Source organism: Rhinopithecus roxellana, chromosome 21, assembly GCF_007565055.1.
Source record: "Rhinopithecus roxellana isolate Shanxi Qingling chromosome 21, ASM756505v1, whole genome shotgun sequence".
Taxonomy (NCBI): Eukaryota; Metazoa; Chordata; class Mammalia; order Primates; family Cercopithecidae; genus Rhinopithecus; species Rhinopithecus roxellana.
The window spans coordinates 30,001,493-30,015,689 of record NC_044569.1 but is presented as its reverse complement, the minus strand read 5'-3'; the positions used below and the strand labels follow the sequence as shown (position 1 = coordinate 30,015,689).

Genomic DNA, 14,197 nt, shown 5'->3' with positions numbered 1-14,197 from the left:
CATTCATGCTCATGACACTGTATAGCATTGATGTGCCTACACTCCCAAATTCTCTCTCTTCATTTACAGATTAGTTATATTCAGCTCCCTTCAGGATACTGCCACTTTGATGTCTTGCAGATACCTGAAACTTCACAAGTTCAAAACTAAACTCTGGCTCTTTCCCACCCCACCCCTACACACTCCCCACCTGCAGGTTTAAATCTTCTCTATCCTACTTCCATTTCCGGCTACTCCATATTCTTCCAATGATCAGATCAGAACATTCAGAATCACCCGTGGCTCCTTTCTTTCCCTCATACCTCATCCAGCATGTCATGAAATCCCAATTTCAGCTACCTCCAAAACATATGCAGAATCCAACTACTTTTTGCCACTATACCAGTCCAAGCTACCATCCTCTTTCTCTTGCATTATGGCAATACTTCCTAATTCATTTCCTTGCTTTCTTTCTCCTGCCCCATTCTATTCTCAACATGTCTCAGCAAACTGGGACAGATGCTGACACTCTGGCTGCTACTGTAATAAGGTCCTTCATCTCTGACCCAAGAGTCTTAGGTCTTTTGCCAACATCCATGAAACTGCAGCAGGCTAACTGGTGAGCCTGCCTTTGAGCTTGTGTTGAAGGCAAAAATCTCAGACATTTCACACTTCTTGGCAACTACATGCAAACATAATAAATATTTACAACTACATAAAAATACAATTATATTTACATAATAAATGTAATACAATTGCTTTGACTTCTTTCAGAGCCCTTAGCTCTTACCACAATAAGCTCTAATTCAAATGCAACAGGAACACTGCATGGCTACAAAGGTAGATTAAAAAAATTTAAATATAGCCAAATTAAGAAAAATGAACTTAAAGTTGCCAAATAATTTAAACTTAAGAATAAATTTATATTTACAGCAAAAGCTCTAATAAATTCTCAAGTGATTCACTCCTACTTTATAGGCTATTGACACAAAAATATGGGGTAGCACTACCTTAAGTTTGCAGGGGGATACTGAGTGAATCTCCATACAAAATATGTGATAATCTCTAAATCATGTCCAGTTCTAACAGCATCTGACTCAATGAAAATAATAAAAATATGTACAGATTTAGATATCTAACCAGCAATGAACTGTCCCAAGAGCATTTCTAAGCATCCTTCATTGTAATTGCATTCAATGCATTCTTCTTCAATTATTAAACTGAGTATGAAACAAATATTCATAACGTCAATCATGTAAAAATGCTAATTGTGTTGGCTTATAAGAATTGATTAATGAGACTGGGCACGGTGGCTCACGCCTGTAATCCCAGCACTTTGGGAGGCTGAGGTGGGTGGATCACTTGAGGTCAGGAGTTCGAGACTAGCCTGGCCAACGGGGGTGCAACTTCGTCTCTACTAAAAAAAATACAAAAACTAGCCAGGTGTGGTGGTGGGTGCCTGTAATCCCAGCTACTCGGGAGGCTGAGGCAGGAGAATCACCTGAACCCAGGAGGCAGAGGTTGCAGTGAGTTGAGATCATGCCACTGCACTCCAGCCTGGGCGAGAGAGAGACTTCGTCTCAAGGAAAAAAACATAAAGAATTGATTAAATGACTGTACACCTCTCCTTAATTTTTTAATTCAGACTTTAACAGGTTACATTTAAAAAGTAGTACACCTATACGTCAATTCATCACTGTCTTTGCATGTATACAGTCACCCCTCGGTATTCATGGGGGATTGGCTCCAGGAACCCTATCAATAACAAAAGCTATGAATGCTTAAGTCCTTTATGTAAAATGTCATAGTATTTGCATATAACCTATGCACATCCTCCCCTACTTTAAATCATCTCTAGATTATTTATAATACCTAACACGAGTGTTATATAAATGGTTAAACTATATTATGTTTTGTTGTCTTGCACTTAACCAATTCAAAGAAATGTGATATAAGAAATATTGCATCTTTGTCCCTAGTTTCTGGCACAGTTCCTAAATCTTTGGGATTTCCTGAGATAGAAACGTTTTTTGTTGTTCAAAACAAGCCCCTTTCAATCACAACTGTTAATGCTAATGCTGTGATTAAAAGGAGCCCTCCCTCCTAGACAGCCTCAGGATGGGGCTGGTCACCCAGAGGCCCAGGGCCTAGAGCGTGGAACTTTCAGCCCCGACCCTCAGTCCCTATCCTGAAGAGAAAAGGAAAGGATTAGAGATTGAGTTCTACAGAAACTCTAACCACGAGATTCAGGGACCTTGTGCACACAAGGGCGAGCTAGGCAGGAGGCCACCCTAGGAGGGCACAGAAGCTCCACGTCCCCCCGTGCTTGCTCCGTGCACCTCTTCTACTGGGCTGTTGCTGAGCTGTGCCCTTTTATAATAATGTTTTCCTGAGTTTTATCCCAGCAAATTATCTAATCTGATGAGGTAGTGGGAACTGCTGATTTGTAACCAGTCAGTCAGAAATGTGAGAGGCCTGGGACTTGCGACTGGTATCTGAGGCTGGGGCAGTCTTATGGGACTCAGCCTGTTGCCTGTGGGGACTGTACTGACTCTGGGTAGTGTCTGAATTAACTGAAACATTGGACACTCGGTTTTCTTTCTTTTTTTTTTTTTAAGACAGAGTTTCGCTCTTTTTTTTTTTTTAAGACAGAGTTTCCACTCCAGGCTGGAGTGCAATGGCATGATCTCGGCTCGCCGCAACCTCTGCCTCCCGGGTTCAAGCGATTCTCCTGCCTCAGCCTCCCAAGTAGGTGGGATTACAGCGTGTGCCACCATGCCTGTCTAAATTTTGTATTTTTAGTAGAGACAGGGTTTTGCCACATTGGTCAGGCTGGTCTTGAACTCCTGACCCCAAGTGATCCACCCACCTCGGCCTCCCAAAATGTTGGGATTATAGGCATGAGCCACCGTACCCGGCCAGGACACTCAGTTTTCATGCTGAAGAAGTCGTTGTTGGTGTTGGAAACACATCACAAGAAATAAATCGGCCTTTTATCTTCACCACTGTGTGTATCAGGCCTGGGTCTCCTATGAAATAACTATGACACTTTTCAACAAATTAATATAGGTATCTTAACTCTAAAATCAGTGTAGACCTGGGCAACATTGATAATGGAAATCATCTGCACACTGAAAATACAACACCCCGACTTACTACTAGTAAGATCCTTAATGATGTCCACATCTGCAACCTTATTGGCTAAGGTATAATTACAGTTGGTGGTTTAGAAATAGCTATTGTAATACATTCTGATATAATATATATGTAATACATCCTGACCTCCAGAACGATAAATGTAAAATACTATCTTATATAGAGTTCTTTTAATTCCATTCACCTATATCTGATCATAGCTGACAATGACAAATCAAAAAACAATTATTTAACATTTTAATGTCAACAAAATTATTTTAACTACAAATATAGCAAATTCCCTAAAAATCTCACCACATTCATTGCCTATGAAAAAGAATAACCTCATGAATTATAAACTACCAAGTAGGTAAGATTCTTTCAGAATTTGACAAACTATGAACAAAGATGTTTTGTTTTTATTCTGTACTGTAGCAAAGTGTTTTAATAAAGTTTCTTCATTGCTTTATTTTTTCAAGATTAAAAGTAATTTGTTTATATATTAAAATATCTTAAATGTAATGAACTACTAAAGCAAAAATATCTAACTTCTGAAAGGCAACATGCATATAAAAATAACTGAAAAGTAACACAACTGTTATGACTGCTCTCAGAGCCTTCAGAGCAACACAAAAGCTCTAATTTAAAGAGCAATTTGTCCATTATTGAAATGCTTTCACATAGAACATACAAGATTTTGTCATTCAATTTGCAGTAGAGAATATGAGTTTTCAGTTAAAATAATCTTTTCCTCATTTCTAAAGTACATCCAAATGAAGAATGGAATTTTAAATAGCAGATTTGGGGTACAAAAAGTAATCCACATGAAATTTGCTATTAAATGTACATTAAGAGCCAATGTAAACTTCATTCACTGATCATTAGAGCTGAAGGGAATCTTGGAAAGCAATAATTATTCAATTTAATAATATATCTCTATTAAGCAAATAAAATAAAAATCTTACAAAATGAAAAGATTACTTCCATTGTAAAACAATAATTTGATTGCCAAAAGTAACCATTTATTATGGGTTCCCAAAGATGTGATCTCTTGATGCTTTTAAAACAGTCCAAATTAAAATAATTATGTTACCCACTACAGATCAGTAGGCATTTCATCAACTAAGTTAATTGAACTCAGTGACACAGATGTGGCTTCATGAGAGCACTAAATGAAAACACTACCTTTATTTAAAGAAAAAAACAGATGTGGTTTTTCCCCAAAAACGAAGGGTTTAATATTCATTGATGCTAGCAAAACAAATGAAAACTGTTTAAATAAAGGGAAAAAAAAAAAAACCTTCCTGATTAAACACACTCTTCTTTATCTCTATCATTCCCCAAAAACATAGGAACGAAGAAAATTACAAAGAGAATTATGGCAGATGACAACAGTGTTAAGTGGCTGAAACAAACTGGAGTAAACCAAAATCTAAGACTGCCGGAAAGGAAGACAACGAAAAACCAGCCTGAGAAAAGGTTTCACAAATATGAACCGCGAGGCGGATGCTATTTGTTTAAAAAAGAAGGGGTGAGGAGAACAGTTAGAAAACAAAACTCCCACAGCCAAAAAGTAAACATCCAATGAAAGAAAAACTGAGGGAACTCCCCTCCAAAGAACAACAACAAAAACTGACAAGAGAAATGGAGAAAAAAGCTAAGCAAATAAATAGATGGATTTAGGAGTTCCTACGTCCAATGAAGAGCTTAAGATAGAAAAAAAAAAAAAAAAAGGAATGAGAAAAGGAAAGGGAAGAAATTATCAACGTCATTTTAATAGTTTTCCTAGAACTGAAAAACGCAAGTTTACAGACTGAAAAGCTCTGTGGAATGCTCGGCACATCCAAAGTAGAAAAGAACAATCACCAGACCCACCATGGTAAAATGTTAGTATTTAGGCGATAATACAAAACTAGGGAGAAAAGAAATGGCTTACAAATGCCTGGCAAACTGGCGGCATGTGACTTCACAGTAACACTGAAAACCGGAAGACAACCGAGCAATGCCTGCAAAATTCCAAGAGGAAACACACAACTGTGACCCCCACTGACAGTTCAATGACTCTCATTGTGCCCCTGCACGTGTCTGGCATTCTTGCAGGGACTAGGCCTGGTTCTGGCCTATGGTCACCAGCGTGTGACCTGCAGATACACCCACATCTGCCATGGGAGCAACAGACAGGAACTGTAGGTGAAAGCAGACTAGACCCAAAGGAAGAGGCCCAGGGAGGTGGCGCCCACCACAGACTTTGCGAAAGCAAGACACAGACCTCTATTCATGCACTGAGATTTCAGAGTTAATTTGTCACTGCCAAGTAACTTATTCTATCTGAACTAAAATTAACCTGGAATTTTATACACAGCCAGGCATACACCCGATACTTAGAACACACGCATTGTCTGACACACAAGGCTCATAAAAACAGTATCATCTTCTCCATCACCTTTCACAGAAGTCACTAGGAGGATGAGCTTCATCATATCAAGGAGGTAAACTAAGGAACAGAAAACAAGGAACCCCACTTGGGAAGGAAAGAAGAATTTCTAAGTTGACGGTAGAGTCTCCTGCGATTCGCCCTGTTTTAGATACTGTCCCTGCCTTCTGTATCTTTCTCCAATCACACACAGGTCACCCTGCAAGAGCCAGCTCAACTGTAATATCCTCCATGAAGACACAAATCCAAATTCCCCAGCTCCCAGGATTCAATTAAAACCTTCAGCATCAACAGGATAAAGGGCTGCACACACCACAGTCCATTCTGAAATCGACTACTAATGTGGTGTGTGACTCTGGGCAGATGACACCCTGCTTAGACCCAATTTCCTCATCTGTGCAAGGACGAAGACAATCTATAATCAGAGGAGTTCCTTCTAGCTCTAAAATGCAGTAATTCTGCTGCAAATGTATAAAATCACTAAAACCCTACTGTAATGCTCTGCTTTGGTATTTGCTTACATTTTCTGCCAGTCTGTGATATTTGGCAATAATGTTATTCCCTAAATATGTCACTTTTTTTTTAACTTCAAAAGCAACGTCAACAAACAAAAATGACTATTGTCTGAGGGATGGTAATATGTTACTTAAAACCAAAATTAAAACCAAAATTAAGCTTTAAAAACAAACACATTATAAACATCACAACAAACTTTAAACAAGTAACAGACACAGTAAAAATCTACCAGTAAGAATTCATCTGACTTTAAAAGCATGCTAACCCAGCTGCTTCAATCATCTAGCATATTATTGATATAGTCAGAAGAACGTGTACCACAAAAATCACTTTAAGTGCCACCATAAACAGCACCAAATAATCGGCTACCCAGATCACTGAGTAAAAACACCTTGTCTAGATAATTCTAAAGATTAACACTGAACCACTGAAATTGTTTTTGATGGAAATCTTATCTAATAGGAGCCATACAGTCCTCTGACTTCAAAAAGGTATTTTAAGCACAAGTGTGTATATTAAGTACAATCCCAGACTGTCACAAACTGCTGTATATAAATGGATGCCTCTCCAGATGACCAAATTTATCTGCTGGAAAATTTCAGGATGGCATAATGACACCATTAGGACTTACTGATGTTCAGGTCACTGCCTGCCTCCCAGGCCCTCAGATATATCCTGTCTTCTTTCTTTTCTTCTCTATACTCAAGAGTCCAATGCTATGGAAAGTAAGATAATCATCACTCCCCAGTCTCCAAGTGTGATGCCCTTTTCAAGAAAGTATTTTAGTGTATTGGCTGTTAAGAGTGATAAAACAGTATCAGAACAAACATAATCAGAGCAGAAGGCTCTGCAGAGAAGGCAAAGTGTGGCATCCTTTTTGTTCTCGGTCTCCCACCAATGAACTGCAGTGACTCCACAGCCAAGCCAGGCAATTGCTGCTAACGCTGTGACCACCTGTAATCCTTACCAGTCCAGCAGCCGGCACTAGCAATCCTTCAGAAGACGCCCATTCACTGCCTGCTTTCATTTCCATTTCTCTTGCTCCTTTGGTCTCAAACCCTTTTCTCACATTAGGCTTCCTTAACAAAAGCACGCAAGTCTAACACAGGTGTGGCTGATTAATCAGAATACTACTTTTGACTAGTCAGATTATGTTTTCAATAGTAAGAATTACTTTAGGAATTATTATTATTATAATATTATATATTATAAAAGAGAGGGTGAGGAGAACAGTTTGAAAACAAAACTCCCACAGCCAAAAAACATCCAATAAAAGAAAAATTGGCCGGGCGCGGTGGCTCAAGCCTGTAATCCCAGCACTTTGGGAGGCCGAGACGGGCGGATCACGAGGTCAGGAGATCAAGACCATCCTGGCGAACACGGTGAAACCCCGTCTCTACTAAAAAATACAAAACAAACTAGCCGGACAAGTTGGCGGGCGCCTGTAGTCCCAGCTACTCGGGAGGCTGAGGCAGGAGAATGGCATAAACCCGGGAGGCGGAGCTTGCAGTGCGCTGAGATCCGGCCACTGCACTCCAGCCTGGGCAACAGAGTGAGACTCTGTCTCAAAAAAAAGAAAGAAAAGAAAAGAAAACTGAGGGAATTCCCCTCCAAAGAACAACAACAACAACAGCAAAAACTGACAAGAAAAATGGACTCAGTGGCCAGTCCCCCTGGGATATGTCAGGGACACAGAAAAGAATTAATAGTAACAATATTAATAGTAATAATTACTTTAAATAGGAATTATTACTATTATTTTAAAACATAATCTGACTAGTCAAAAGCAGCCAGATAAAGGAGTAGAATACTAGTGTTAAAGTATTAGCACTTGTTATATTTCAGGTACTTAATTAATACACTAACATGCATTATCTCATTCCATTTTCTTTTTCTTTCTTTCTTTTTTTTTTTTTAGACAGTCTCACTCTGTTGCCCAGGCTAGAGTGCAGTGGCACAATCTCAGCTCACCGCAACCTCCAACTCCCAGGTTCAAGCTCCTGCCTCAGCCTCCCGAGTAGCTGGGACTACAGGCGCGTGCCACCACGCCCGGCTAATTTTTGTATTTTTAGTAGAGACGGGGTTTCACTATGTTGGCCAGGCTGGTCTCAAACTCCTGACCTCCTGATCCGCCCGCCTTGGCCCCCCAAACTGCTGGGATTACAGGCATGAGCCACCGTGCTCAGCTATCTCATTCCATTATCACACCAGCTCTGAGAGAAACGTCATCATTATTATACATGTAAAGGAACAAAAACTTTAAGTTTTTTTTTTTTTTAATCTACCCTATAAAATTGAAGCGCCGAAATTCAAACCTAGATCTGCATCCCCAGGAGAGACTGCCTTCCTTAGCACGCAGGGCTTCGAAGTCTCTGGCTTTTCTAATTCCAAAGGAGTTTTTCCTTCTGGCTTAATTCTACACCAGAAAACTGAGGATACCAGGAGGTTCCAGATAACTGAGGTTTCACTTTACTAAGCTATGTAAGCAGGGAAAATGCGTTTTGGGATGGTGACTTTCAACACGCTACATGACTATACTTTCAGAAGTGAAGGAGATCTGGGCGTCTACACTGCGAGTTAGTCTGGTACTTGAGTCACTCAGCCACACATCATGCCTCTACAGGCAGTGACAGTTCTCTCTCTGTAGGGCTGTTGGGGCCATGTAATGATAAGGACTTTGGTTTTATTAGTGCTATGATTGACTCAGCCAGGCAAGCAGTCCAGCTCTGAAGAGGACAAACGACATCAAACACCAACAACTTTCTAACACGTACACAGCATGTCTCTGCCTTTAAGGTGTAGATAACAACATGAAAACTGCAAGTACTTTCTGTATACCCACAAGCCTCCTACTCAGCGGCTAGGCCCCCCGGGATGTGTCAGGCACACGGAAAAGGAGGACCACAGTAGACATTCTGGCCTCATAGAACTTCTTTGGGGTGGCGGTGGAACAGCAGAAACAAGTAAACAAAGTAATTACAGATAATAGCAGAGGTCATGAAGGAACCATACAAATCAATTACTTGGGATGACTGAAGGAGCCACAAGGTAGTCACAGAAGTCTTCTCCGAGGTGGTGATGCTCTGAGGTGGTGACACTGGCATTGAGATCTGAGAATGAACCCACCACAGGAGCCACCGAAGGACACTGTAGGCAAACAGAACTCCTGTGTCAAAGGTGGCGAAGCAGGAAGCAGCTCCGATTGCTGAGGAACAGAAAGGGTAGGGCAGAACGCTGGTAAGGCAGAGATGGTTGTTCAAGATGAGAACTAGGGAGAAATGAAAACACATTTCAGAACTAGGCAGAAATGTTACAGTCGATGAGAAAGAGTTTGGATTTTTGGCTGGGCACAGCGGCTCATGTTTGTAATCCCAATAATTTGGGAGGCAAAGGTGGGAGGATCACCTGAGTCCATGACTTCAAGACCAACCTGGGCAACGTAAGGAGACCCCCTCTCTACAGAAAATTAAAAAATCAGCTGGGCATGGAGGCATGCACTTGTGGTCCCAGTTACTAGCGGAGGGGGTGCTGAGGTGGGAAGATAGCTTGAACCTGGGAGGTTGAGGCTGCAGTGAGTCCTGATGGTGCCACTGCACTCCAGCCTGGGCATTCAGAGTGAGATCCCCGTCTCAAAACAAAGCAAGAGTTTGGATTTTACCATAAATACACATTCATTACAACACTGTGAGATAAATTATTATCCCCACTTTAGCCCCAGATGAGGAATAAGACTCAGAGGGCATACAGAACGTGTTCAAGGTCACAGAGCTGGTAAACGGATGCCCCCCAACATGTCCAGAGTGTGCAAGGTGGGAACTGAAATCTTACATGACTTTATCTAAGTATGTTTGTTCTCAAAACATCAAGACCAATGGCCACCTAAAAACAACTGCCCCAACTAAGTAAAATTTAATGTTTGTATGGGTGGGTAAAGACCTGAAATCATTAACTAAACTGTGTTCTCAGTCCTAAAGCCATCACGACTTATTAGCTAAACCAACACGCCAAACAGCATACTAAATTACCCATAAAAACATTAATGACAATTTCACTTCAAAACAATATCAAACACGTCTTATGTTATTCCTCTTTTAACAGCTGAAGAATTATTTCTATCAATCTATCCATGTAAGAAAGTTTCTCCTTTTTATGACATATACTAGTATTAGGAAGTTCTCCCTTGTAAAAGGAATAATTTTACAAAAGTACTTCAGCACCACAGATGAAAATATAATTTCCAGAACTGGAAGAGGCCAGGGATGAGGCCAGAGAACTATAATAGACAATCCTCACTTCCTACACAGGATGAAATAAACGGAAAGCAGCAAAAGGAGATCTTTTTAGTTCATTTGCTTATCTACCTTTATTAAGCATTAAAATAGCATGTATACACATCCATTAGCTATACTGGATTATAAATGAAGTATTTGACCTCACGCTTCCAAATACATATGCATTTATGTGTGTATTATCCTTTCTCATGAGTGCATATTTTCAAGAGAATAACAGTAATTGCATCCCAATAAGCCCACGATAAATTGAAAGTATCTTAAAGTCAAAACTCACAGTGGATTTATCTGGATCTAAGTCGAGATGCATACTGAATGTGTATCGTTTTTGCTCCATCAAAAAGTCAAAAAGTCCAAAATTGGGGACCATCTATATGTTTGGACTTTTAAATAAGATCACACCTCTATGAGCAAAATAAAAGATATGATCAATAACCCAAAAGTTTCCTGAAAACTGGCCACAATGGAGAAAACTAGCAAGATTTTTCTCTGAGGAGTGTAATTACACAAGACAGGCTTAAGGGGACACTTGCAGGCTGGGTGTGGTGGTTCATGCCTGTAATCCCAGAGCTTTGGGAAGCTGAGGTGAGAGGATCCTGAGGCCTAGAGTTTGAGACCAGCCTTGGCAACATAGCAAGACCCCACCTCTCCAAAAAACAATCAGCCAAGTTCGGTGGCACATAAGTCTACAGTCCAAGTTACTCTGGAGGCTGAGGGAGGTGGATCACTTGAGCCCAGGAGTTCAAGGCTACAGTGAGCCAAGATTGCACCACCGCACTCTACCCTGAGTGAGAGATAAAATAAAAAACAAGATTCTTGCTTTCTGTTTCCTAAAAAAAGGGGCCATTAAAAAGAACACCTTTTCCAGTTCTAATGCAAGAATGAAGAAAAACATTGGAAGGCAAAATGACTAGAAACGCAGTCAGTACAGCACCATTTTCCACCCTACGCCCAGTCAATGGCTCTCCAATTCCTTCCCTGCCACTCCCTGCGGGCGGGGGGCAGGGGGCACCAAGAGAGGAGGTCATGGGATGACCTGAAGGTGTGCCCTTGGGTCGGAGGCCCTGCTGAAGAGAAAGGGGCAAGACTACCAATTTAGAGGGTAATTTAAAAGATAACGATAAAGGTAAGAGAGAAAAAGTGTTTCAAAAGAGATGCTGAATGAAGTTTTAAAAAGTATATATTCGGGTGAATACCTGGCTCATCCTTACCCAGGCACAAGCGGAAAGAAAGCTCGGGTCAAACTCCAGATAGAAGTTCTTCCAGGAATCCTTATCAAATCCACTGTCCACCAACCAGCTTCCTCCAAGGCACCAAGGCAGGCTTAGGGAGGGTGTTGGAACCAAGGGGTTAAGGCCATATATTTAGTTTAGAGCTGAAAGGATCCTAGACCTTACCATATCCACGCGTGCACAAAACCCACTAGGAGGAGAAATTAGAAAGCCCACGGGAAAGTATTACAGACTTTTTTCCGGTTTTTGTGAAACCTGGTGAGCAATGCCATTCGTGTTTTTAAGTAAGGCTGACTGTCCACAACATTAAATATTCCACTTAAAATTCATCCATTCAAGTAAGCTAAATGGATTTAACGTTGTGGCAGTTGGTTAAAAAAAGTCAAGATAAATTGCTACCTTCTGTGGCTGACAAGATGTCAGATATTTTATCTTGAAGTAGACCGTTTACTTTTGATTCCAAATGTATCTTTATCCCAAGGAACACAGTAAATTTAAAACGTCTCTGGGAGACGTTCAGTGTGTGTAATTCACGTTATTTCTGTCATTACTGTGTTCTCTGTCCTTAAGCACAGTGCATGTTGCCTTATCCCGGCAGACGCTGCAGAAACATTTGTTGAAATGAATTCAACATTATTTCTTTTGCTACCGGAAGACTGAGTTCTGCCACATATTCCCACCTGGCCCTTCATTCCAAACAGTGGGGATGGGAACCCCAATTTCACATTCCAACTAACGATAAGTTGGCGCACACATTACTGCACACATCCCAAGTTTTGTGCCAGGACCTGCCCCTGAGAAACGTCCATAATTCTGCTCCGTGAGCCACAAGGGTGTACCTGAAGTTGCCAACTCCCGAAGCAAACTGAAAATTCAGGCCCGTGTCGGTCCCAGGAGCGGTTTAAATTCCACAATTGTCTCCTCCCTATACCCGGGTGAGTGCGCTGCCGGCCGGCGGCACCTTCAGCGGCAGAACAGCCCCGGCCTGCACCTCCACCAGCGCCGGCGCGACCTCAGCGGTGGGGCGGGGGCGTCCCCGAGTCCCAGCGCCGCTCCCCAGGCCCGCCCTCGCGCCTGCGGCCTCGCCGCGCCTCGACCCCGAGCCCGAGCCCGAGCCCGCGGAGGTCCGAGGAGGGACCCGGCCGGGACGCAGAGCCGCGGAGGCCCCGCGCCGCCGCCCAGGCCTCGCGGAGCCCCGGCCTCTCCCCGGCGAGCTGCGGGCAACAAAGGCGGCGGCCCGGGCCGGCGCGCCGCGGCCGAAGAGGCCGAGGGGTCGGGAAGAGCCGCCCGCGGCCACGCAGGCCTCGGCCCTTCAGGGACCGCCGCGTCCCGGCCCCGGCTCCCCGGTTCTCGCGTCCCCGCTCCCGGGCCCGGCCCCGGTCCCCGTTCCCTGTTCCCCAGCCCTGGCCCCCGCCCGCGCACCCGCCGAGACGGCGCAGGGCCTCGCGCTGACCCAGACCCGCCGCTGCAGCCCCGCGCACGGCGGCCTCCCCGGCCCGGCCCGGCCCGCGCCAGATCCGCCCCCTGCGCCCGGAGGCGAAAACCAGCCCCGCGGCCGGTGCCCCGCACCGCGAACGAGCTGAAGGCGGACGGCGAAGCCCGGCCCCTGCCTTCCGCCCGGGCTCCCCGGTCGCTCACCCGGAGGCGGCCCGGCTCCGCTTCCTCGCCCAGCGCCGGCGCGACTGCCGCGCTCGCCTTCTCTCTGCAACTCCTCCTCCCGCCTCCTTCTTCCTCCTCCTCCTCCTCCAGGAGGGGCGCGCAGCCGCGGCGCCTCGGCCCGAGCGAGGAGCGGGTGCGGAGGAGCCGAGCGGGCCGCCCCGCGCCCACTACTCGGGCCCGCGGCGCAGGCGGGGCGTTGGGGCGCGCGGGACTGAGGCCGGGGGCCGCGGGGCGGGGCGGGGGCCCGGCACTAAGTGGGGGTTCCGAGGGGTGGGGGTTCCGAGGGGTGGGGCGCCCGGCCGGGGTCGTGAGGCAGGCGGGGCGCGGATCCCTGGTCCCTACCCCCCGCGCCCCTCCGCTGGTGCCTGCAGGCGGGCGCCCCTCCGGCCTCCAGTGTCCCTGTCCTTGTTTCTCCTTTGGTGCCTTCCCTCTGGCGGGGGTGGCCCCGGCTAACGCGGAAAGGAAAGTCTCCTTGACCCCCCGGCCCCGGGGATTTGGCGGCTGCTGTCCCTGTGCCCCTGCGGCCGGCGGCCGGACCCCCGCACTGCCCAGGTCTGCTGGGCTCGCGTAGGGACCCCGGCCACGTCCCCGCGGGGAGGGGACCCCAGGACAGACGCGCGCGCACGCACGCTGTGCAGAGCCACAAGTGGGGAAACCCCACACCTCGACTAAATTGTGAAAAATGCGTTTTAAAAAGACAAACTTGTTCCTTGTTTCAAGCCATCTACTTTTCCATTTAGTCGTTTTCAGGGAGGTTTTGTACAAGTAATAGTTGTTTGTGCCGCCCAATTCCAAGGTCCTGTGATACACAAGTTGCATGTTGGAAACATGACTAATTTATTTTGAAACTGGCTGGACATACTACTAATGTATAGCAGTACCACAAAAACTTGATTTTTGTCCATAAGAATCAATAGGAAAATTTGTATTTCTCTTACGATGAAAAGTGGTTA

The 14,197-nt window shown here is 44.5% G+C and overlaps 1 protein-coding gene across 5 annotated transcripts in view; it reads right to left on the bottom strand.

Moving 5' to 3' along the window:
- SOCS6 (suppressor of cytokine signaling 6) overlaps window positions 1-13,774 on the bottom strand; it is a 43,493-nt gene extending 29,719 nt beyond the window's left edge. Inside the window, exons 1-3 of one of the 5 annotated variants that reach the window (XM_030926092.1) lie at window positions 12,425-12,512; window positions 11,565-11,676; window positions 9,088-9,332 (exon numbers count right to left, since the gene is read on the bottom strand). The gene's annotated coding sequence lies outside the window, so the exon portion shown is untranslated. Of the gene's footprint in view, window positions 1-9,087; window positions 9,333-11,564; window positions 12,513-13,223 lie in introns of those variants that run through there. The other 4 variants (XM_030926090.1, XM_030926091.1, XM_030926089.1 and 1 more) reach the window with 4 other exon arrangements.
- Between the last annotated feature and the right edge of the window lie 423 nt (window positions 13,775-14,197).